Source organism: Eschrichtius robustus, chromosome X (genome assembly GCF_028021215.1).
Source record: "Eschrichtius robustus isolate mEscRob2 chromosome X, mEscRob2.pri, whole genome shotgun sequence".
NCBI lineage: Eukaryota > Metazoa > Chordata > Mammalia > Artiodactyla > Eschrichtiidae > Eschrichtius > Eschrichtius robustus.
The window spans coordinates 92,220,779-92,247,622 of record NC_090845.1 but is presented as its reverse complement, the minus strand read 5'-3'; the positions used below and the strand labels follow the sequence as shown (position 1 = coordinate 92,247,622).

General features: G+C 45.4%; 1 pseudogene; it reads right to left on the bottom strand.

Moving 5' to 3' along the window:
* Positions 1-19,313: 19,313 nt before the first annotated feature.
* LOC137756638 (nuclear RNA export factor 2-like) lies at positions 19,314-26,497 on the bottom strand (annotated as a pseudogene).
* Between the last annotated feature and the right edge of the window lie 347 nt (positions 26,498-26,844).

The following is a 26,844-nucleotide window of genomic DNA, read 5'->3' as shown; positions in this document are numbered from 1 at the left end:
GATGTGTATAAAATTGATGCCTAATAAGAACCTGCAGTATAAAAAAACAAACAAAACAACTAATACTAAACTTTCATTGGGTTATTTGTATGGAAATATGTTAATATAAATGTTTCAGACATTACATGAAATTTCTAAAAATCTTATATTTGTATTTGTATGGAAACATGTATGGAAATATGTTAATATAAATGTTTCAGACATTACATGAAATTTCTAAAAATCTTATATTTGTATTTGTATGGAAACATGTATGGAAATATGTTAATATAAATGTTTCAGACATTACATGAAATTTCTAAAAATCTTAAAAAAAAAATAATAACAAACTAGTTTTGAAAAAGTGTGGAAAATTGGTATAAAATGAGAGCTATTATTCATCCACTCATCCTTACGGGTAAGTTGTATCGTCTTTTCAAGAGTGGGGCATTTTATTTTATTTTGAAGGCTTCCTAATGACTAGCACTTATGCATTTATTTCTTGCCATCATGATATCAGAAACATAAATTGAGGTTATACGTAAAGAATGAAAAAGTGGAAAGATTAAGCAAAAGAGAGAATGACTAATGACATAAGAGAAAATGAGTTAGCAATAAGTAGTTTCTTAATGAGAAGAACAGATCATAATTATTAGTAAGCATACACTGTTCTTAGTAAACAAAGGTACAAGGTATTAATGCGGTAGAAGAGACTTAGTTTGAACAGGCTTTCCCAAAATGTTTTCTGAGGAACACTAGTACTTCCAGTGGTCTGTGGAAAAATGTTCCATTCCCATAGAGCTTGACGAAACTACCTGCTACAGACTGAATGTTTATGTACCAACCTAGTCTCCAAGGTGACAGTATTTGCAGGTAGAGTCTTTGGTAGGTGATTAGGTCATGAGGGAGGTGCCGTCATGAATGGGATTAGTGCCTTTATAAAAGAGCACCTAGAGAGCTCCCTTGCCCTTTCTGCCACGTGAGGACACAGCGTGAAGACAGCCCTTTATGAACCAGGAAGCAGGCTCTCACCAGACACTGAACCTGCTGGTGCCTTGATTTTGGACTTCACAGACTCCAGAACCGTGAAAAATAAATTTTTGTAATTTATAAGCCACCCGGTCCATGGTGTTCTACTACAGCAGCCTGAACAAGCTAAGACACTACCCTTCTCTTTGAGATTCAAGTGGCATATTATCTTAAAAATATGACAATATAGAAATCCTTTTTACCTTCATTTTTGTATGTCCCGTATTTCTTCAATGGATAAAACCATTTTTGTTGTTGCTGTCTCTCAGACATAGTGTCTTGTAGAACAAACCTGAAAGTGCTGAAATGAGAGGAAAGAAATGGCTATTATATAATAAAAAATATATATATACCACCCCTTTAACCATCTCTCAAACAATATTTAAATCCCTCACAAATGTAAACACCATCTTTTTCTTGCTGCATTTTACTCATTAAGTACCATCTACGTGATTTTTATGAAATGTATCATCTATAATTTTACTTAACATGGTTTTCTTAAATAAATTCACTGTTTTTTTTCCCACATGAAGGAAAGGGGAGAGCTTTCAAGGAATGTAACAAGGAATGGTTAGAAAATCAGGAGGAAAGTCAGAAGCCAGTGGTGTCTGGCTGGACTAATTTAAGCCGTTTAGAGAGTCCAAGGAGAAAAAGATTATGGCACCCCACCCCACACACACTTTGAAAAACTACTGATCAGCAAAGCAAATACACAAAACAAACTCTGAACCTTAACGTGCTGGCTACTTTCACACTTTTACTGAAAAAATATCAAATTAAAAAAAGTCTCTCTCCTTGCCTCTCTCTACGGAACAAATTAAGAGACAGAAATTCCGATCAGATTTGAAATCATCGATCCGAGCTGGCATCTAGGAGTTCTCTGGTGTTCTTAATAACAAACGTGGTCAGAGGAGGGCAGAGGATGCCATCACATGGCAGGCAGTGAATAGGAATACGGAAGAGAGATAAGCAAGAGTAGGGCTTTAATGTGGGGGTTGGGAAGGAAGGGGGAAGGGAGGGGTCCACCCAGTTTCCCGAGCCGAGCTGCCGAGAGCAGCCCATGAACGCCTGCCGCCCGCTGTCCCGCCAATTCTGAGTAAACCTCTAGGACAGGCGGGCGCCCCTCCTACCCGCCTACCGCCTACCGCCTACCGCCTACCGTGGCAGAATATGAAAGTCGGGGGAAAGGTTGGGATCGGAGCCAGAGCCTCATCAAAGTTCCCCCTCAGCCAGGACAAGTACCTTAATTCTAAAGGTCCTCACCTCTCGGTCTGACTCCTCAGAAGGCCAAGCCGAGCTACCCACCGTTGGGCAGGCTCTCCACACGCGGAAAGGGCGCCCCCCTCGGTCGCGACCTTATGGCGTCACATGGCTGTGGGACGTACGTAACGTAACGCGCGCCGCCGTGGGGCCCCACCTGACTTCCAGGGGCTTGGCTGGGGGAGGCCACGGAGTAGAAGGATGCAGGTGACCTCGGGGTTCAGGAGCCCTCAATCCTCAGCTGTGACCGAGAGAACTGAGCCTCAAGACACCACAGCATGTCCCGTGACCGTAGAATATACACGACCAACAGCCGAAAGCTAGGTGCGGTGCGGTGTTCACATGACTGCAGGCGCTTTGCCTGCCATGTGATGGAAGCGGCCACATCCCTGTTGACTCAGGGATCTGAAGATTCTGGTAGCCAGCAATCTTCACGAGATAGAGATGGCTGAGCCTGATATGTGACCAAGGGGGATATGTGACCGACCATAGCATCCAGACGACTCTCAGAAGCGGGTCACCTTTGTGACTTGGAGGGCTGAGGCTTCCACATGCCACTAGCTAGTGAGGGCCACATGACAGGATGAATCCACATGATGGGCAGGGTTTAGGAGTCTGCCATGCTCTAGCGACTTGAAAAGCTGGATCTACCACATGATCATAGTGGCAATAGGTCCAGAGAGACTGCATGAGCTCAGGGTTTAAGGGCTCATGGTGCTGGCATGACCACTAGGTCTGGGCCTGCCACATAACTGTCTGGGCCTGCCACTTGATGGCCGCATCCGTGTGACCATAGCCTTAGGAGCCCACGGTGCTCAAAAGCTGGGTCAGCCTCCTGAGTGTAGGATAGTGAGAGTAGGGTTCTCCCGGCTGCATGTTTCAGGAGGTCGTTCTCTTCACGAGACCTGGAGAGCTGAGACTGCCCACATTCCTGGGCTTCCCTTTGATGGTGGTGCCGCCGGATGATCTTCCTCATAACACAAGCTGGCTTCAGCTGCCCCAACCCCTTTTTAATGTGCTAATGTGCTTCTTTCATGTGCTAATTTTTTCCCTAATAACACGTGAAATTTAACACATAAATTAACACATAGCAATGGACTAGGTCCTCCCTAAATCCATAAGCATTGCCATATTTTAAGGGCCACTTCAAAAACCTAAGCAGTGGGTACAGGTAAGCTTTGTTGCCGTAATTTCATGCAAGTCTAAGAGAAATTAAAGCAAACTCAATAAGTGAATTTTAGCTCTTAATTTGGAAAAAAATGTATATAATGATTACTATGTGTCAGGCACTTTAAAGCGTCAACTCCTTTAATAGTGGCAATTCTATAAACTAAGTACTATGATTATTATTCCAGTTTTCACAGATGAGAACGTGGAGGCACAGATGTGTTAAGTCACTTGCCTAAGAGGTAACTGAACCTGTAGGTGCCAAACCAGGGTTTACTCCCAGGCACCCTGGCTCCAGACTTTGTGTTTTGATCACCCACAAGATTCTCCAAAGAAAATTAAGAATAATTCAGTCTTCCTTATTCAGACTAACTGGAAAGCCATCTGCAGTTACTGAAAAGTGGAGATCATAGAGGACCTCTTTAAAGTGCCATTTAAATAATTTCCAGTACTACCAGTGATTAGAACTAATCCAAGCTGAAGCCAGTTAAGGCCCTCGGATTCATTTTAAGGTATAAGTATAAACTTATCCTTAATAAGTGAAGTATTTGTGTATATAAAAGGTGGTATAAAATGCTAGACGTTAGTTGAAAACGTTTCCTTCTTTTATTTTTAAACACTCTAAAGAGAAATATTGCGGACTTTATGGCTCTTTTTCTCTGAAGAGAAATATTGCAGACTTTATGGCTCTTAACGGAATTCCAGAAGTTAAAAATGAGCAGAATCTGAATTAGATATTACTGCACTTATATTTTGTTTGCATCTTTCTAGAAAGGACAGAGAAAGGGAAAGGAGAATATACAATATAGTTTTGGTTTGTGTTTTTTTTTTAATTGCAGTTTTACAAACGCCTCTTTTGCTGATTTGTGTGGAAAACTGAAGATCTGTCTGTATATCCAACATAGATCTGATGTGATCTTGCTGGTTTGCTGGCTTAGGCAAACTTAATGCTCTACAAGCAGTGGGATTATTTTGCTGGCACCCTGCAACGTGGCATGGCTACATAAATAAACTGAAGAAAATACGACAGACCAAATTTTGCACCATGGTTAAATTTGAATATACTAGTAAGGATAACAGACTGTGTTTGTAGTTCTAAGCCTACGGAAGGAAGTAGTGATTTTTTGGGAGTGACTCTGTTTGGGTACATTGGTGTTACTTAGATGATTTTGGAAAATTATTTATGGGACACATGTAAATGCAGGGTATGAAAATGGAGCCACATGTTTACAATAGAGCCTATTATGAAACCTCAAGATGGATTTAGGAAGCATCTGTGTACAATCACTGGATGGACTCTGACATCAAGACCTGATGTCTGTCCCAACTGTAGTTTCTGTAATGGACAAGTCCACTAATGGTGATTGTGAGTTCACCTTCTTTCACCAAAAGACAAACCCTGGAGTTCTAATTATAACTTTTCTTTGGAAGGGTCAGATATTCTCCTGTCAGAACTAATGGTCGTATCATTTGTTCTTTCCCTGCAATGATTTCCAGGAGTTATTTTAGGATTAAAAAATATATATTTAGTTACACCAGTGGGTGCCCGTCAGCTCTTTCTAACATACATTGGGGAAGGGACGCTCAGGCTATGGATAAACACCTGTATGAACACAGCTTATATGAGCTAGGCAGTTTAGGCACTGCATGTGTCAGGTGCTGTGTCTATTTAGGTGAGGCAGGCTGATAAGCTATTCTTCTTGAATGTTGTTTGGCAAGGTTTACTGGGAACAACTTTTACTTCTTTTATATTTCTGTTTTGGAGGTCAGTGCTAGAGGCATTGTTTAACACAGAGAAATGGGAAAGGAGAATAACAGACATTTGTGATGCTGCTAAATTAAACACAGATACTCAAATGCTTTTGGTTCAAACACAGATATGTACAACTCAAGTAGAGATCCTATGTGAATTTACTTTCAGAAAGTAAAATTGACTTAATCTGGTAATGTTATCCAAGAGAACTTACCAGATATTGCTGTACCTTTATAGAAATGGTAATCGAAACATGTTTTTCTTTGTTCCTTTAAGAAACTCGTTAATTAACTAGAAGTGACTTTACTGTCAGTGTCAAGCAGTGGGAAAGAAGAGAAACAATTGTAGATGGTGCTCCCTGTCAGAGTACTCAGTGTGCTCCCTTCCCCCAGCACAGTGTAAATTTTAACAGCTCTAGGGGTTGAGCTCATTCTTGGGGACTACCACAGCCTGGAAACAGAAAACTACATCCACAGTGAAAACTTCTTTTGAGGCCAAAGGATGATGGAAAGGGGCGAGAAGGCAGGGATTCCTTACAGGGATTTTGCTCATAAACTGTGTCATTTGTGATGGTATGATTCTCTGGTACAGTTTGAAAGTCCCATCCGCGTGAAGACCATTTACAAATTAAATAAGTGTGGTTCAAGGCTTTAAAAATTATTAGACAGGGAGAATTGAAGTGGTCCTAGCTTGGCTCTTGTTATCCACTCATTGTAACTATTTTTTTGCCACACCCCCCAAATAATTCTAAATATAGTCTTTGAGAGTAGTGTGAGACGGGTTTTTACGTAAACAGCCACATTGTTTTCTTGTTACGATATCACACTGCCATCTACTGCTGGTGGATATGTTCCCATATGATGTAAATGCGTGACCTTTGCCAGTTTTCTTTAGAATAAAAGCAGGCTTTGAGGACTAAGTTCTATCAATGAACTTTACATTTCCGTAACATCACCAGATGATTTTTGAATTCTCTACTTCGTGTAGCCTGTTTGGGTCCAATGATAATCTAAAATGTACATGATGCTCTACCTTTTTTTTCCCCATGAAATCTGGAAAAACACGGCATATCCTGTGCTCTCTAAAAACTGACAGGCACTTGCAATAGTTGACTCTCACTGGATTCTGAAATTCTAATTTAGTCTAGTGTATCTGTTTTTATATGGGACACTTTGATGCAATTCAAAGTCTCTCAAATAGGGAGGGGGATCAAGATGGTGGAGGAGGAGTATGTGGAGCTCACCTCTCCCCACAAACACATTAAAAATACCCCTACATGTGAGGCAATTCTCACAGAAAACCAACTGGAAACTGGCAGAAGGTCTCCTACACAACCAAAGCTGCAAGGAATATCTCTACATATCCAGGAAGGACAGAAAAAATTTTCAAAGGCATGAGGACGGTCCTGGCACCCCTGGGAGAGATCTGTAAAGGAGGAAAGTTACACATAGGCAGACCCTTACCCCAGGGAGCCCCCGTGCCTGCTGGAAAAGCCGCTGGGATAGATGGAGGGGCTGGAAAAGCCTAAATTCTACTCACAAGGAGTGCATGCATGCTGGCTTGTGAACAATCAGGGCAGAGAGAGACTGGCACTGGCGGCTGCTGCCTTGCTGCACTTCCCAATCCAAAGCACACACAAGGTGGTGGGGCCACAGATGCACACAGCAGCTGAGCATTGAATCTTAGGTAGACAGGTCCAGGGAGAGGACTCGATCTAGATGTGTGGAGACAGCCCGGAGGGCCTGGGGTATGGTCTGGGCCAAACCAAGGAGCCCATTGTCAGCCCGCACATAGTGGGGGCAGGTCCTGCCACAGTGCCCATTGTCAGTGTGCACACAGTGGGGGCAGGTCTGGCCATGGTGGACTTTGCCAGCACGTGCACCAGATGGCGCCACGGAAAGGCACAGCAGCTGGGCACTGCATCTCGTTTGGACGGGCTCTGGGCAGGAGTATGCAGCCGTTCATTTCACGGTGGGAGCACACTGGCCCCGCTCACTCTACACCAGAGCTTGGAGCCAGATCTGGAGCTGACAGGTCCTGGGAGAGGTCTGCCACAGAGGCAGCCCAGGTTGCAGGCAGCGGCACAACCGCCTCAATTCCTGCAGCCACAGGGCCCCGGCCCCCAGCACCAGCCTACTCCACACCACAGCCCAGCACTAAGTCTGGAATGAACACAACAGAGAAAGGGATGCAACCTTGGGCTGCTTCTGAGCACAACCATGGATGCCTGCACGGGAGGCACATAGGTTTGCGGTGACCACACGGACCTCATTTGCTTCAGTGGTCACCTCCTTTGCATCAGGGCATGTGCTCAGGGGCAATGGAACCTGACTGAACCTGACCCTCAGGGCTTCTACTCCAACAGCTGGGAAGCAGACCCCAGCCCCAACAGGGCTGTGACAGCCATAGAGCAAAGAGGAGGCCCCAGCCAACAACCAGTGCAGGCTCTGGTCAACACAACTTCAAACACACCCCCTATCAAGGGAACAAGGGCCAGCACACTTTAAGGAAATACGTGGCAAGCACCCACACCAAAACCAGCCCTTGCACCAAAGATATTGGACTCATACCGTCTACACAGGGATCCTCTTCAAGAACACAGTAGAGTCATGCTTCTCCTAAATTCAGAGACAAAGAAAGTTAAGTAGAATGAAAAACAGAGGAACTATCCCCAATGGAAAGAACAAGAGAAATCCCCTGAAGGAACAAATAATGAAAGAGACCTCACCAGTCTACTAGACCCCAGATTCAGAAAGGAGGTAAGAAAAAGGCTAAAGAAATTAAGAAAGATTATTGATAGAAATGCAGATCACTGCAACAAGGAACTAGAAACTATAAAGAGAAATCAATCAAAACTAGACAACTCAATTGCCCAGATGAAAAACAAACTAAAAGCAATAAATAGCAGAGTAAACAAAGCAGAAGAATAAATAAGTGATCTGGAAGATAGAATAATGGAAATCACCAAATCAGAACAGCAGACAGAAAGACAAATGTTTAAAAATGAAGAAAACAAATGAGATCTATAGGATAATATAAAGCATGCATAATATGCATAATCATATGCATAATGTGCACAGTCATATGCATAATAGGGGTACCAGAAGAAGAGGAGAGAGAAAAGGGGATAGAAAATGTATTTGAAGAAATTATGGCTGAAACCTTCCCAAACCTAAAGAAGAAAACCGATATCCAGGTACAGGAAGCACACAGGGTCCCACACAAGAAGAACCCAATTAGAGTGACACCAAGACGTAGCATAATTAAAATGGCAAAAGTGAAAGATATAGAGAACTACAAAGTCAACTGGAAAACAAGGTTTAAAATGGCAGTAAGTACATACTTATCAATAATTACTTTAACTTTCAGTGGACTAAATGCTCCCATCAAAAGACAGAGTGGCTGAATGGATAAAAAAACAAAAACAAAAACAAAAACAAGAACCTACAATATGCTGCCTATAAGAGACTCACTTCAGGGCACAAGACACAGACAGATTGAAAGTGAGGAGATGGAAAGCTATTTCATGCAAATGGAAACAACAAGAAAGCGGGGTTAGCAATACACATATCAGACAAGACAGACTCAAAACAAAGTCCATAAAGACAAACAAGGACATTATATAATGATAAAGGGATCAATAACGAAGAGGATATTACACTTGTTAGCATATATACACCCAATATAGGAGCACCTAAATATATAAAACAAATAGTTACAGACATAAAGGGAGAAATTAACAGGAATACTATAATACTAGGAGACTTTAACGCCTCACTGACATCAATGGACACATCTTCCAGACAGAAAATCAATACGGCAACAGAGGCCCTAAATGACACAATAGACCACTTGGACTTAATTTCTATCTACAGGACACTACATCCCCCAAATAAACAGAATACACATTCTTTTCAAGCGTGCAAGGAACGTTCTCTAGGAGAGGCCACGTACTAGGTCAAAAAACAAACCTCAACACATTTAAGAGGATAGAAATGACTTCAAGCATCTTTTATTACCACAGTGTTATGAAACTAGAAATCAACCACAGAAAGAAAAATGGGTAAAGAACGAATACATGGAGACTGAACAACATGCTCCCAATAAACCAGTGGGTCAATGATGAAATCAAAGAAGAAATCAGGAAATACCTCAAGACAAATGACAATGAAAGCACAACCTTCCAAAATCTATGTGATGCAGCCAAAGCAGTTCTCAGAGGGAAGTACACAGCGATTCAGGCCTTCCTCAAGGAACAAGAAAAATCTCAAAAAAACAAAAAGAGAGAAAGAATTAGAAAAAGAAGAACCAAAAAAATCCCAAAGTCAGTTCTTTGGGAAAGATCAGAGGGAAACAAATAAAATAGAGATAAAAATAGAAAAGATCAATAAAACCAAGGGCTAGATTTTTGAAAAGACAAACAAAATCGACACACTTCTAGCCAGGCTCACCAAGAAAAAAAGAGAAAGGGCCCAAATAAACAAAATAAGAAATGAAACAGAAGCAACAACCAATACCACAAAAATACGAAAAAAAACCCACAAAAACCAAAAAAACATAAGAGAATACTATGAACAGTTATATGCCAACAGATTAGACAACCAAGAAGAAATGGACAAGTTTCTAGAAATATACAGCCTACCAAATTTGAGTCAAGAAGAAACAGATAATTTGAACAGACCAATCACTAGAAGTGAAATAGAATCTGTAATTAAAACAAAACAAAAAAAACCTCCCTGCAAACAAAAGTCCAGTACCAGACAGCTTCACCAGTGAATTCTACCAAACATACGTAGAACTTATACCTATACTTCTCAAACTCTTCCAAAAGATTGAAGAGGAGGGAACAGTCCCAAATTCATTCTATGAAGCCACCATCACCCTGATACCAACACCAGACAAAGACACTACCAAAAGAGATAATTACAGGCCAATATCTGTGAAGAATATAGATGCAAAAATCCTCAACCACATATTAGCAAACCGAGTCCAACGATACATTAAAAAGGATCATACACCGTGATCCACTTGGATTCATTCCAGTTGCTCTGATAGCCTTATGGGAGTTCCCTTGTATGTTATTTGTTGCTTTTCCCTTGCTGCTTTTAATATTCTCTCTTTATCTTTAATTTTTGCCATTTTAACTGCAGTGTGTCTTGGTGTGGTCTCCTTTGGCTTGACCCTGTTTGGGACTCTCTGTGCTTACTAAACCTGGATATCTCTTTCCTTTGCCAGGTTAGGGATGTTTTCAGCTATCATGTCTTCAAATATGTTCTCTGCCCCTTTCTCTTTCTCTTTCTCTTCTCCTTCTAAGAACCCTATAATGCAAATGTTAGTACACTTGCTGTTGTCCCAGAGGTCTCCTAAACTGTCCTGTTTCTTTTTCTCTTTTTTCTTTTCTCTATTCTGCTTCAGTTATTTCTATTACTCAGTCTTCCAGCTTGCTCGTCCATTCCTCTGCATCATTTCAGTTACTGTTGATTCCTTGTAGTGTATTTTTCATTTCAGTTACTGTATTCTTCTCTGTGTGGTTCTTCTTCATATTTTCTAAATCTTTGTTAAAAACTTCTCACTCTGTTCATCCAATCTTCTCCTGAGTTCTTTGAACATCTTTATGATCATTACCCTGAACTCTTTATCAGGTAGATCGCCTATCTCCACTTCACTTTGTTCTTCTTCTGGGGTTTTATCGTGTTCCTTGGTTTGGATTAGATTCCTTTGTTGCCTCATTTTGTCCAATTTGCTATTTTATTTCTCTGTATCTGGTAGGTTGGCTCCATTTCCCAACCGCAGAGAAGTGGCTTTTTGTAGGAGATGTCTTGTGTGTCCCAGCCGAACTCTCCCCTCTAGTCACCAGAGCTATATGCTCTAAGGGTGCCCCCTGTTAGGGCTGCGTGTGTCCTTCTGTTGTGACCGGCACACTACTGTGGGCGGTGGGGTAGGTGTGGCTGTCCCCTGGTCCAGTGGGTTGCCAGGCCCTGCTTTGTGCAGAGGCTGGTGGCCACTGGTGAGTGAGGCTGGGTCATGAGGCTGCTGGCTGCAGTGCCCCAGGAAGCCCCGGGATTAGTGCTGGCCCACTGGTGGGTGGTGCTAGGCTCTGCAGTGGGTGGTGGTGGGGGCTAGAGGTCCTGTATCTAGTGTCAGCCTGCTGGTGGGCAGGGCCAGTTCCACATGGCTGGCTCCAGGGTTTGGGGGTGTCTAAAAGCTGGTGATGGCCCACTGTTGAGTGGGGCTGGATCCCAGGGCAGCTGGCTGAGGGGTCCAAGGTGTCTTGGAACTGGTGTTGGCCTGCTGGTGGGTGGGGCTGTGGCCCAGGGAGTCCTGGAGCTAGTGCTGGCTCGCTGGTGGGCAGAGCCAGGTTCCTGGGTCTCTGGCTGCAGGGCCTTGGAGTCCTGAAGCTAGTGTCGGTTTGCTGGTGTGTGGGGCCAGTTCCTGACATGGCTGGGTATGCGGTCTGGGGTGTCCCAAAGCTGGCGTCATCCCACTGGTGAGTGGGGCCAGATCCAGGAGCAGCTGGTTGAGGGGCCCAATGTGTCCCAGAGCTGGTGCCAGCCTGTTGGTGTATGTGCTGGGTCCTGGTATGCCAGGCGGCAGGGCTGCGGTGGTTCTTGGGCTAGTGTTCCAAGAGGAATATTCCTTTTTACATATTTACAAGTATGTACATTAACAGAAGATGTTCTTTAATTTTATTACATTTTTATGAGACTGAATTTCTTCTAAAAGCTTGACGTTTTTAAAGATATTCCATATTGAAGTTTAATGGTGCTCTTTAAAGAAAATTGTCGCTGATCATAAATGTTGACAATTTTCTTGCTTCTCATCTTTCATATCTTTATGAACTCTGTGTTGTATGTTTACAGAATGGTAATACTTGATAAAATTGTAGCTATAAAGAATCCATTCCGTTCTAGTGAAACTATCCTGACACAAGAATATCAAAGTACGATAGTAAAGAAAAAGCTTTGCCAAAAATTTGAGAAAGAAAATGAGATTTAAGTACGCTACCATGGATGCCTTTGTGGTTCTTCCTAAACTTACTGCAGGGGTGAGCGCTCTAGTGCTTTGTAACTACCCATTCACTAATTCAATGTAGGTATTTCCTGAATAGAAGTATCTGTTACCTGGAAAGACATAGTAGTTGAAAACCATTTGCGCTTGAGTATTGTGGGTATTATGCTCATATTGATAATTGTGCTTTCAAATGGTGCCTGAAGGTGACATTTTTGTTTACCTACGCAATATACATTCTTCTTCCTAACTGGTCTCAAATTTTCATGAGTGCATTTCCTCCCTCATACAGTCACGTTTGGGGGGAATTTGACTGCTAGTTCCAAGGGTGAGACCAGAGTTACTCTAGATCTCAATCAATAATCCTATGTCCCTAGCCACAGTCATTGGTTCAAGATTGGGCCTGAGTCTTTATATCTTTGAGTCACTGGATCAACTAACCTAAAGTCTCCTCTACCTCTGGGCTCTCAGTTATATAAGCAAATGTATTTCCTTATCGTATACACAAAAGTGGATTTTACTTTCTGTTACTTGTAACTTCGTTACTTACTGCTATATATGTTTTTGAAGATATGTTATCAGGTGAGTGTAAGTTCAGAATTTTTAAACTTCTTAATACATTTTCTTTTATGATTTGATAGTGGCCTTCTTTGTTGCAATTGCTTGATGCCTATTTTGCCTGATAGTAATACAAATTAACCACGTTTCTTTCAGTTTTACTGATCATTGGTATTTTTTACCATCACTTTATTTTCATCCTTTCTGACAGTCTACTCTACCTGCTTCATGACCTACTGAAACACGTTCATAATGCCTGTATTAGACTGTTCAGACTGCCACAACAAAAATACCACAGACTAAGTGGCTTAACAACAGAAATTTGTTTCTCACAGTTCTGGAGGCTGGAAGTACAAGATCAAGGTGTGAGCAGGGGTGATTTCTTCTAAGGCCTCTCTCCTTGGCTTGAAGATGGCCATCTTCTTGCTGCTTTTTCACGTGGTTGCCCCTCTGTGTGTACACACTTCTGCTGTCTCTCTGTGTGTCCTAAACTCCTCTTCTTATAAGCACACCAGTCAGATGGGATTAACGTATCCCCTAAGAGCCTTAAATTAACTTAATCACCTTTTAAAGGCCCTATCTCCAAATCCAGTCACATTCTGAGGCACTGCTAATTAGGGCTTCAGTGTATGAATTTTGGGAGAACACAGTTCAGTCAATAACAAAACCTAATGTTAAGATGACGTTATCATAGAAAACAAGAGAGCAGAGGCAGGAACAATGATGCGGAGCAGGCAGGAGGATGGTATGTTAGGCTTTCATTTTCCTATAGCTTCTCCAGTTCCTAAAATTCTCTAATGACCAATGAATCCCAGGCATTTGACTGAGAAATTTGCATTGCTACTACCTCAGCCTGGACCTAAAGGATGGGAACGAGTATTCCACACTAGTTAATAGCTCACAGCTTAAAATCGAACACTTTCCTATCATCAATAGATCTGCTGTTTTCTTCCAAGATACTTGACCCTTCTTAACCTCAGCTTCTTAATTAGATACAGAGATAAAATAATTAGTCATACAACTCCAACTGTGAGAATTCAATGAAATTGAGATATACTTCTGCACATAATCAGGGCTGTTTGCTGGGTGGAAGGTTTGGAAAGCTGTTTCCTCAGCCATTTATGCAGAGAATGTTCAGGTTCATTCTATTCTCACAGCTCTATATTCTAGGTCATGCCACAGCATTGTCTATGAGACATGCAGAAGGGGAAAAGTTGCTTCTGTGCACTGGGGTTAGACCTTTTGGGGGCCCAATTATCTCACCAAATACCTCCCTTACTATTTAGCAACCAGAGCCACTTGCAGTTCTCTATTTCGACTCCTAATCTTCAGGAAGACAGAGACATTGCCTGAAATTTTTCATGGTTCTATCTTCCCTTTTTAGCACTAATCTTGACATGCACTAGGTGCATGAATGAATGAATAAGTGGATGACTGATAGTTATATTCCAGACATATATCTTTCTTCTCTGACAGTTAGTAGCCCCTGGCAGGCCAGCGCCTTAGCCTTATAGCTAAGTCCAGTGGTTAGGACTCGGTGCTCTCACTGCAAGGGGCCCAGGTTCGATCCCCGGTTGGGGAACTAAGATCCTGCAAGCTGCGCAGCACAGCCAAAAGAGAAAAAAAAAAATGGATGCATTATATTGAACAAAAATTATAGCTCAGTAAAGTTGGTTTTTAATATGTCTTTGTATCCCTTCCAGAATCTAGAGCTCTGTCATGCTCATATGTGGAATCAACCTGTATTTTCAGATTGAACTGTACAGTTGGGTTTTTCATTTCTTTGCTTTCATGCTTGTTTTTTTGTTTTGTTTTGGGGTTTTTTTTTGCCACAGCCAAGAATATTCTCAATATCTCCTGACTTATACATCCAACCACATGCTCCCCACCCAGATTTTTCATAGGCTCCACAAACGACATGGTCAAAACAGAACTGTCAGTGTCCTGGCATTGCACCGAAACTGGTCCTCCATTCACTTCCCCATCGAAGAAAACCGCCCTAACCAAGCTGCAAAAATCCACATTCCAAGGGACACACTTAATCCCTCTCTATCCCTTACCACAAACGTGAACTTCATCAACAAGTTCAGTACTTCCGAGATACATCTCATTTCAAACCCCATCTCACCCCTTCCATTGCTATGGCCGTGGTCTACGAGACTGTCACCTCTCACTGTCATGTGTGTAGTAGCCTCCTAATCTTGTCTCTTGATCTTACAGTTGCTCTATTTCAGTCTGTCCTCCAAAGAACATTTAGAATGAGCTTTAATAAAGTAGATGATAATAATAACTTCCCTTCCTTTCAGAAAGCACCCAATGGCTCCATCATAATAAGAACAAAACCCAGAGTCCTTACCATGGCCCACAGGACCTTCTGTTATTGGGCCCCTCCTACCATTCTCACCTCATTTTCTAACACTGTCCTCCCAATACGCACTGGCATACAAGCTGTTCCCTAAAACTGCCAAGCTTGCCCATATCTTAGGGCCTTTCGTCTTGCTCTTCCCTCTGCCTCGAGGGCTCAGCTCCTATATCTTCCCACTGCTGACTGTGTACTTGTTGTTATTTGAATATTAAATCTAAGTTACGTCTTCAGAACATCCTTCCTTGCCTTCCCCACCCTAGTCATTCTCTGTCACATTTTCCCATATTATTTTCTTAATGGCTCTTAAACCTTGAGTGTATCAACCCCTGTAGAATGTGAGCTCCATGAGAACCATGACCCTGTCTGTCAGGTTCTCTGATTTATCTCCCGTGCCTATCACAGTGCCCCACATATCATTGGTAACGAATAAATATTTGTTGAATGAATGAATGAGTGAGTGAATGACGTCGATTAAACATGCTAAGTTGTGAGGACTCAGGCATAGTCTGGGACATGGGATTTGGGAGGATGGGAGAGTGAGCTCAGGTGTCCCTGAAGCAGCAGTTTTGTTTGAACCCATGAAAACTGTGGTTGGAAAACTGGGTAGAAAGGACATGATAATTGAGGTAGTGCTTCTAGCTGCCTTGGGTATGAAAGTGTAGCATATGTTCTATACCAATTCTCCTTCTTTCTTAATAAAAGAATCCCAAATTTATTTGGTACAGTAATGTTTCCAGTAAAAGACCACATTTATAGCCTGCTTTGCAGCCAACAATGGTCACATGACCAACTTCTACCTAATGAGGTGATGGCAGAAGTGTTGTATAGTAGTTCCAGGAAGGTAGCTAAAAGGGAGATGAATTTCTCAGACCAAGGTATTTCTCATACCATCTGTTGTGGACTGAACTGTGGCCTACCCAAATTCATATGTTGAAGCTTTAACCCCCAGTACCTCAGAATGTGACTGTGTTTGAAGATAGGGCCTTTAAAGAGGTGATTAAATTAAAATGAGGCCGTTAGGGTAGACACTAATCCAATATGATTGGTTTCCTTATAAGAGGAGCTTAGGACACATAAAGAGATACCAGGGTGTGTATGCACAGAGGGACAGCCATGTGAAGAAGGAATAAGAAGGAGGCCATTTGCAAGCCAAGGAGAGAGGCCTCAGAAGAAACCAAACCTGTGAACACCTGGTTCTTGGACTTCCAACCTTTAAAACTGTGAGAAATAAATTTCTGTTGTTTAAGCTACTCAGCCTGTGGTATCTTGTTATGGCAGCCATAGCAAACTAATACACCGTCAGATAAGGTTTCCAATTTTGACAGCTCATTAGAATCAACTGAGGTGAACCTTAAAGATACTGATGACTGGGCTTACCCCTAGAGGCTCTGATTCAGTTGGTTGAATCTGAGCATTAGAGGGGATCCTAATGGATATCCAGAGTTGAAAACCACATGTCTAGGAGAGTAGTTTTTTGCACTCCATTGAGCAGGCTGAGAGTGATGAATCTAGCATCATTTAGAAGGCATCCCCCTGTATCTCCCTCCTTCCACTGTTTTTCCTCTGCCCCACATCCCCCTTCTTTTTCTGCCGTATCCAGATCTCCACAGATGGACCCAGGGATGCCCCCACCTCTTAATCCTGTTCCATATCCAAGTTCCGTCCTAATTTGAGGAACATTTAATAGCTTCAGCCCCACTTCTGCCCTCCCTGTCAAGAAAAGTGAGTCTCGAGGGGCCTCATATTCTCTTACTCTGCCTGTTAGCCAGAGCCAGGGCAGCTCTCTATAGAGATAACTTCTTGCCTCTTAATCCAATTATGAAATGGATGAAAGACATGAACAGAGGGCAAATAGGCTTAGGAAAAGCTATTCAACATCTTTAGCCATCATGGAAATGCAAATTAAAAGCACAATGAAATATTAAACCCCCCTATCAGAATGGCTGAGAAAAACAGTGACAAAACCAAATGCAGACAACACTGGATAAACTGAGTCACTCATACATTGCCAATGGGAATGCAAAATGGTACAGGTCGTCTGCAAAACAATGTGGCAGGGTTTTCAGAACGAAATATGCCATTACCATATGATACAGCAGTTGCACTCTGGGCCGTTTACCCAGAGAAATGAAAATTTATGTTTACACAAAAACCCTTACATGAAGTTCATCACAGTTTTACTCACAATAGTTAAAAAGTGGAAATAGCCCAGATGTCTTTCAACGGGGGAATGGCTAAACAAACTGTGGTACATTCACACCATGGAATCCTATTCAGCAATACAAAGGAACAGACTATAGACCCACTTTACAACTTGGATGGATCTCAGGAGAGTTATGCTGAGTGAAAGAAATCCATTCCTAAAGATAATATTCTATATGATTCTATTTCTATGACATTTAGGAAATTATAATAGTGTCTGACAGAGTTTAGGGATGTGGGATCAGGAAGAAGGTGGGTGTGGCTATAAAGGCTAACATGAGGGAAACGTGTGGTGATGAAACAGTTTTTGATCTTGTTTGTGGTGATAGTTAGAACACCTACATAGCTGGTAAAAGTGCATGGAATTATATATATAAGTATTATTCACAGGTGTTCTAACACACAAATGAGTGCATGTAAAATGGCGAAATTGTAGTAAGCTCAGTGGACTGTACCAATGTCCATTTCTTAGTTTCGATACTGTACTAAAGTAATGCAAGGTGTTATTATTAGGAGAAGGTGAGTGATGGGTATACATGACCTCTCTACACATTTTTTTGCAACTTTTGGTAAATCAATAATTATTTCAAAGTAAATAAGTTAAAAAAACAACATAGGAGTTGTGGGGAAAATAGTGTTAGTTACACAACCTAAGAACCTAATAAAAATGTTAGCACAGTTTTAGACCTGTTCAATGATTAAGAATACCATAATTATTAGAGTAAATATGGTACTTTACTTGCTAAATACGTTATATTTGTTTATAGAAGTGAACATCAGAACGGTCACAACTTGTGAGTACTGAAGTGGTGGAGAGAAGGTTATCAGGAGGCAAAGCTTGGATTTTAGGGTAGTCCAGGAATGGAGTCCTTACTCTATAATTTTCAAGCACTGTATAGGTCGGATATAAATGCTAGAGACTGCCAGGGATGATGTGGGAGATGGGACCTTTTGGTCCTGGCCCCACTAACTCATGGTTGGGTCAGGGGAAGAGCAATCCAAGACACACAACATACAATGTGCAATGTTACTCTTTAATATAAAGATAAACAAGGATCATGCGTGGGAAAAATACAGAACAACTGGCAGGCCTACACGGTAAACTTTGGTTTCCTGATTAGCTGGACTGCAAGCTTAGTCATGGATATGGCTTCAGTTAAGAGAAGAGAGGTAACAAATATGAGGAGGATGAAAATGACATCTAAAGGCTCATTTGCAGAGTTTTGTTCTCAAGATCCCAGGTCAGTGGATGAGGGTCTCATGTCAAAATTCATCTGGAATCTTGCCCTTGGGCTGAAGAAAGTAAAGAGAAAGAATTGGGATGTCAGCAGAGCCAGCAGCCGTTGAGTTTCAACCCCAGGGCACCTGACTTCTGTCCGCCTTCACCTTCCTGAAACCCTAGAGGTCTATTTCTTCTTATCTCTGAATTCTCAGAATTGACTTTTTAATGAGTAAAGAATTTTTTAGTTCTGGTATAGTCTAGTCATCGTACTGAAAGCACCTGTAGTGGGGGAGGATAGATGACCTCCCTTAGGACCAAACTGGAGACACTTGACCACACAACGTCACAGCTAAATCTATGCTACAAGAGCACGCCTTCAAGTTTACCAACATGTATGTACCAGAATGAGCAGATGCCACAGCATGTAATGCTGAAAAAGAAGCGAAAAGGTAAATGCCTATCAATAATAGCTTATGGCTTCCTGGAATTCAATTGTTTAATATATTGATCTTAGAAAGAATAATGTAGCTTCACATATACTGAGAGGAAATGCTGGTACTAATAATAAACAAAAGAAGTTTCAAAACAGTATATAAGATAGGAAACCTGTATTTTATAATACATGGAAAGGTATTAGTATGAAATTAGGGAATTTCTCACAACTAAACGTTTGTAAGAAAAAAATAGATGTAAAATAATTACCTTCAAGTTCCCATTAATCACTCCTCTACTCCTCCCAGCTCCCTCCTATCCCCACGCAAACCCAGCACTCACTTCTGAGACCACTAGAGGTTCACCTCAGGTGGGGTGGAGGACGCCTGCATGATGTCCTGCTGCTCCTGGGAGAGGGTGTGCATGGAGCTGGAGGTGGGCGTATGTGCTGGGATGGAGAACACACTCTGGGTCTCACTGGGGCTGGCGTCCCTCACAAACAGCTCGTCATTCATGATGCACAGATTGAAGGAAAAGAGGGCCCTCATACAATGCCTGGATGGACACCCACACCCCCAATATTGACTCCGCTCCCACTGGCACTCAGCAACCAGGTTCCTCCCACGCCCCTCCTGTGTCTGTCTCCCAGGTTCCTTGACTGGTACCTCTGGCCCTCCCACAGAGCCCACCTTTGGAGAGACTGTCTACCACCTTCACTCGATTTATAGGTTTATCCCCAACCCACGGGCAATTTCGCATTTACCCTTTACCACAGCCCAAGGGGTGGACGCTCTGATCCCCATTCTCAGAAGAAGACACTGAGTCACAGAGAGGTCATGTGACTTGACCAAGGTCACACAGCGAGTGAGTGTTGGGTCAAGGAGAGAACGCATAGGCTGATTCCAGAGCCCATGCTCTTCTTAACCACTAGGCTTGACTGCTCCTGAGATCTCCCTGCTGGCTTTCCACAATACCGAGTAAACCTAAGGTCTGCGCCACCACATTCCCAAGCCCCTGAGCCCAGGTGGGGATGGGCATTCCCGCCCACAACAGGGCTCTCACCTGGAGTAGCTGGCAGGGTTAGCGATGAAGGTCCGGGTGAAGGCACGCACACAGCCCTGAGAACTTCCTTCCACTTCAACAGCAAACAAACAACAGTACCCCTTAGAACCGCACGTGCTGTACATGCTCAACCGGCAGTCCCCAGTCAGGGTGTGACTGGACACTCATGCTGAGAGGGCAGTTGTTCACGGGGGCCAGGGTGTCGGGAATCGGGAGAGCAACTATAGGAGCAGTCTGCGCCCAGTGACAGGGCCCCTGACAACCACTACACAAGTTCACGGGATGCGTTTTTCACAGCCGCCCAAGAGGTGCATAGTACTACCCGATTTTGCAAATGAGTAAACTGAGAGGTTAAGTAACGGCCCAAGTTCTCAGAGTGAGTATCTGGGATGAGAGCCACCAAACTCCGCAGCCTGTGTCCCCAACGCCCAGGGTTTGCAGGGCAGACAGGCATGGACACAGCTCAGACCTGGATTGTCTGTGGGAAGCCTGAGGGCTGGAGAACACAGTGGGGAAGGGGAGGGGAGGGGAGGGGAAGGGAAGGGAAGGGGTCAGGGAAGCTGGGTGGTTCTGGGAGTGAGCCTGGCCAGGGGGAGGCAGCAGTGGGGCATCTGGGGTGGGGATCTACACACACTCACCTTCCTTGAACACCCCGCTGACGGAGAAGCAGAGCATCGTTTCCTGAAAGGGAAGAGCCCAGGCGCCCAGTCACCACCTGCACCTCCTACCCACCTGCGGCTTCCTGGGCCCGCCCGAGGGAGGAAGCAGGCGCTCACCGTCTGGAACCACGTGTCCACCACGAAGGACCTTAAGTCATGCTGAGTCTTGGGCAACACACAGAGGGTGTGCACAATGACACGATTTGTGTGCTTCAGCAGCTGGACCCGCAGGTCTGTGAGGGGAGGGGAAGCGAGCGAAGGTCAGGGGCTGCCACGCCCTGGGCCCTATGATTGACCCCTTCACCGCCCTTTCCCACCCAGTCTTCCCATCACACACTCACGGGGGTCCGTGAGCTTCTTCATATTCCGGCTGTCCTTGAAGTACTTGCACAAGCTGCTTCTAGGAGACAAAGAGCAACAGTGGGTGGTGGGTGTTTGCAGGAGCTGGCCTGTGTCTGCTGGGGAGCCACACGGCCCAGGAGCAGAGCCTGTGCTGTGATACTCACGGGGCTGTGTCCTCGGGGTGGAAGGGAATGGTCAGGGAGAAGCAGGCCTCCTCGTGATAAAAAGCCACGAGACACCGTCGGTCTCCATAGTCATGGATCAAGTAGAACCTGAGCGGGAGCAATGAGGACAGTCTATCTCTGTGGTCTGGAGCTCAAATGAGATTTGGAAACTCCCGTGAGCACACCTGTGCTTAGGTGGCCTCACCTGTCCTCGCCTTCCCACCCTTGCTCAGCTTCCCAGAGGTACTTACTGCTGCAGGAATTGCAGGACTTGTCTCTTCAGCTTATCAGATCCAAAGTAGCTGCCCTGGAATCAAATGGCATTTGAGACTATGCAGTGGATAAAGCCTCCCTGAAACACCCCAAATGTTGTTTGATCCTCTTCCTCACCTTGCAGGGCTTTAATACGCAGGGAGTGTCAACATCAACGGTAACTGGTGACGGTAACTCCTGGCCATCCTGGAGAAGGGAAGAGGAAGTCAGGAGTGGAGACCAGGGGAGTGGCCCTGGATGATCCGGGAAAAGGATGGGCCCAGGAGGGTGAGGGTCAGAGGTCAGGTGTGAAAGGGCCCTGGAAATTCCATGGGAAAGCTTACACTGGATGTCTTCATCATGAGGTCCTGGAAGTCTCTAGTGTTATATTCAACTTGTGTGTGTGCGTGTGTGTATTTATGGGTATTTTTCCAGCAAGTCTATCCATGTCATTTTCAGGAGTCCATGCCCCCCAAAATGGTTAAGGTTCTGATGCTAATATGTGATCTAGGCAAGACCCAAAGGGCTTGAGGGCAGGTGCAGAGATCACCGACATTCATAAGAGACAATGATTTACGTAGGCACTTACTAGGCTTAATAACTTCGGGAAACGATCTCTGATGGCCCTGTCCAAAACCAAAAATAGAGAAGAGATGGTTGATAGTTCAAGGTTGCAATGCTTCCTTTGAGTTAAAACAGTAATACCATAAACAGAGATCAGTGTGTTCTGGCCCATCCAGCAGCGCCCTTTGCCCACCTCTGCTTCTGATTTTAAGGGTTTTCGGTCCACTTCCCTGTTGAGCACTGAGCATCTGTCATCTTACTGTCTGAAAGGCACTGTCTCCTCATCTCTCTCAATACCTTCACTTTAATATTCCTTCCCTCCCTCCCTTCCTCTCCTTCACCTGGGTAGCTCCCACCCAGACTACTCGCACTCCCTTCTCCAGTGCCACAGGGAGCAGCATTTCAAACCCATACTGCAGGGCTTCCTTCTCCTCCCTTCCTTCCTCCAGGGCCCCACTGAAGGCTGTGGGGAGAAGAGGGAATGGGGTGGGAGCCCGGGGCTCTGCTACCTCACTGGGGGTCCAGCACTCTGGCAAGACCCGGACACCCCCCAGGGATGGCCCAGGATGCTGGGCCAGGGAGGTGAGTGAGGTGGGGCTCAGGGAGGGAGATGGAGGGGATGAAGGCAGAAAGGGAGTGAAGGTAGGAGGGGAGAGATGAGAGAGACATAGGGGCACAGAGACAAGGGAGAGAGAGAAAGCAAAGGGAAGGGAAAGAAGCTCTCCCGTGGTCGGGGTCAGGGAAGAAGAGAGAAGAAAGGGGAAACGGCGCCCCTGTTGCGGCTCTTCACCTGCCCCAGAATCGCCCAGACACACCAGGTAGGAATGGAAAATATGCACATGTTGGGCTGGGGCCCCACTGGATGCTGGTTGAAACTTTGTCACCTGTGTGAGTTCAGCCAGACTTGGGCATGGGAAACAGGGCCGCCATGGGGGCACATCTCCCCCAGAATGAGGAAAGGGTCAGGTCCCAGCTCAGTATGGGGCTGAGGATCCGTGGCCCAGTCTTATGATCACCGCCTTCTCTCCTGATGACCCCTGCACCTGTCTGAGTTCGTTCTTTATCTGAGGAATCGTACCTGTCTCAGGCTGCCCAGGGCTCCTGTGAAGGACCAGATGGGATGATGTGACGTGTGCAGGGAGTTGATGGGAAGTGCCCCTGAGAGCCCTGTCCTTCTGTCTCCTCTACCACCTCTGCCCTCTGCCTTCCACTCCTGCCTCAGAAAGCCCTCTGATCACTGGCAGGGGCCCACGTCTGGCCCCTTGACTCAAGGAGCCCTGCTTTTTCCCAAGGAGGGTCCAGCTCCTGGCATTGGGCCAGCAGAATGGATGTCATGACAGCAGCCACCTACGGCCTCAGCCCTCAGCATGGCGCAGGAAAGCCCCCATGTCAACCTGGGAGACGAGGGGGGTCCCCTTTGGAGGAAGGGGAAGAGGGCCCCTCTCAGAACAGGGGAGGCAAACGCCATCTCAGCACGAAGAAGGAAGGCTTCTCTCAGCAAGAGGCCCTGGACTGGAGGACCCTTCTCAGTCCAGGGCGCCAGCATCTGGATCAAGGCTGGTCGCTCCTGGTCCTGGTGAGGAGGAGAAGCCCTGCTTCCTGCGGCACACTCTTGGGAGGCCTTGGCGGAATATAGCTGGGCGCAGAGAGCTGGAAACAGACCCCAGAGCCCCTGCAGAGGTGAGCAGGTCAGGGGAAGGAAACTCCTCACCGGTGATAGGCACAGAGAGAGCAGAAGGTGGGGCCTGTGATCCTCCCAGAAGACCAGGGCTGCCACCTTTGGCAAAGGGGCACTGTCACAGATAGTCTAGGCTCCCATGGGTGAAGGTCACCAGGAAGGGTGACAGGGTGTTCACACTGACCTTACATAGGTGGACTGGTCTGGGAAGGTGCCACACAATGGGTTCCCTTGCAGCCACAGCTCTTCAAGCTTCAGCCCTTTAATCTTCCTCAACTCCCACACATACTTCAGCTGAGAAATATGGGCCGGAAGTGGGAAAAGGAATCCCAGGGAAAGAGGGACATCCGGATCTCTGCACCCCCAGCCCCCTCCCTCCCCCACAGGTACCTTCACCTGCCTCCTGTCATCACTCTGATGGCCACTAACATGCCCTCCCCCCTACTCTCAACCCAAGTTTGATCTGGCTCCCTCTTCTCACCTCATTTTTGGAGAGGTTCAGGATCTTGACCGTGGGGGCCATCTGTATAATGTCAGACAGTCCATCCAGCTGGTACAGTTTGTTGCTGCTCAAGTTCAAGGACAACAGCTTTGGGGCAAGAAGAAGTAGAGTGAAGGTTACTATCTAGGACCTTGGAGACAAATCTGCCCTCCACCCCATCTCTTCCACCCCCTACCCTAATACCAGCACTGGGCCTACAGCCTCACCTCAGGGAAATTCTTTTTGATGATCTGCAGGGTGGCAGCCATGCAGTTTCTTCGATTCAGATTTATATCAATATCATGGCCCAACAAGTCTTCAGGAAGGAGATGGGAGGGAATCAGATGGCTGAGTGGGGTCTGGGGCCAGCAACAGCCCCTCCCCACGTTACCATCCCTAAGTCTCCCTCTAGGAAGACCCCTCTGCCCTCGCCCACCCTAGAATTACTGCCGTCAGCCATACCTGGGTCATCGCGGAGCCTCCGGAGGTCAAGAGCTTGCTGGGAGACATCAAATCGTTTGATCAAGGTCAGCTGCGGAGAGAGAGGTGGAGAGAGCCGCTCTGAGGCTGTGGTGGTGGCAGGGAAATCAGGGGCGAGGGGGACGGGGGGCTGGAGGAAGGAGAGGTGGGTCTGAGCACTGGCACACAAAATGCCTTGAGTCTGCATTACTTTTAGCTGCTCCATTTCTTCTGGCTTCAACTTATCCCGCACAGAGTAGGGAGCAGCGGAGGGGCTGACAAACACAGGTATCTGCAGGAAGAAGAGGTGGGGTAAGCACCAGGAACTCTAGTTCCAAAGAAAACAGCCAGCCCCTGGCCTGTACTCCTTCCTCAGGATGAGGTACAGGTAATGCCCGCGACACACACCTTTCGGCTCTCCTCGTCACAAATCTTGTTGCTGACATCCATCAATGCAGAGGCCGTGCTAGCTTCCTGGACAAAGAACCGAGCCCCATTGTGCATAAAGTGGAACTACAGGGATTGAATGCAACAGCAATAGTATCAGAAGCCAACAGACCCTGCTGAACCAGGTCTCTCTCTCCCCCTTCCCTGTGCCCACGCGTCTGGCTTCGGCATCCTCTCTTACGTCCACTGGAGTGAAGGGGACACTGCAATGGCGCTGGATTGAGTTCATTAGCCATGTCCTCTCATACTTTATCCTGGAAAGAATCTAAGGATGAAAAGAAGGGATGAGAGAGAGGACAGACAACAGGGAATTTAGGCTGGAGGACGAACCTTTTCCTGTTCTTTTCCGGCCTTCTACTGAGCTTGACAGGGCTTCTAAAGAAGGGACCACTGGCATGATTTCTTATGGGTGTGCGTAATATGGATTTCCTAAATACTCTTTCTCTCCAGTCAAACTCTCTTCCAAATAATCAAGGTGTCAGAGATGATCTTCCTTTTATAAATTTCCAGGAGATCCTACCCAGTGCAGACACTGCTTGCCCCTCAGACAAGGTCTCCAGAGGCTCGACCCTCCATCTCCCACACTCAGCTTGCCAAACTGAGACCTCCAACGTGGAGTTGCTCCATATCCTTGGCAGTAGTTTCCATCTTTGCTCTGAGACAGGCTCCTCCGTTCTCCTCACAGTCAGCCTGTTCCCTTTACACTGCTTCTCTGAATCTGCCCTTAGATGAACAAGATTGTTAACTCCTGGTCATAAAAAGGACAGATTACAAGCTGTCCACAGTGAAATAAACCAGCATCTCTACATGAGACCAACACAACTCCCCCTGACTTTTCTCTCCTGCACATTCCATCCATTTTTCAGGATACTCACGGTGACCCTGAACCAGCTCCCTGGGGTTCCGTCTTGTGTGTTCTCCTGCATTTCTCTCTCCAGAGGTTTTCTGTTTCCCCACACAGTCATATGCATGTGGCCTTCACTGTGCCATCTCACTGTCCTCTCGTTGCCTCGGATGGTACAGGAAGAGCTGCAGGGGGGATGTGGAGAGAAGGAGGGTGAGTGGCCATACGTGCTAAGAAAGTCTTCTGTACACCCTCGTCTCTTTGACACCAGCACTACAATTAGGATCGCTCAACCATTATTTCACTTCTAGCATGCTTCAGTTTTGCAGTGACAGAAGAAGAACAAGTCCACGGAGAGTGAGAGAGGTGCATAGTCCCAGGGGCTGCTGTGTACAAACCCTGCTGCCTGGTCACTTACTGTCTTACTTCGGGGTCCTCCTGGACATCCCTCTTCACCACGTTTCCATCATCCTCCTGGAGGTGTGAGGGCTGAGGCTCACCCCCACTGTGTTCATAATGAGGGCTCCTCTTGCCAGAATTACCTGGGAAAGAACTACAACCTTTCTTTCTTCCTTGAGGTGGTCTACCACCATCACTGTATTCTGAAAAGAGGAACAAAAATACAAGTTTGAAGACACATCTGTGGTGCACTTACCATGTACCATGTCTTAGGTAACAGGATGGTAGGGCAGGCAAAGTGCCAACTTGGCCTAAGGGACCAATCCCACAAACCTCAGAAAGGACAATCTTCTGCCTGTGCAGAGAGGACAGCCTTATCCGACAGATGGCACTATCAGGGGAAGAATCCAGGAGGAGCAGGGTGGGGAAGAATCCAGGAGGAGCAGGATGAGGAAGAGGAGGACAAGGAGGAGAAAGAGGAAGGAGAAGGAGGAGGGAGGAGAGGACAACTGCCTTGA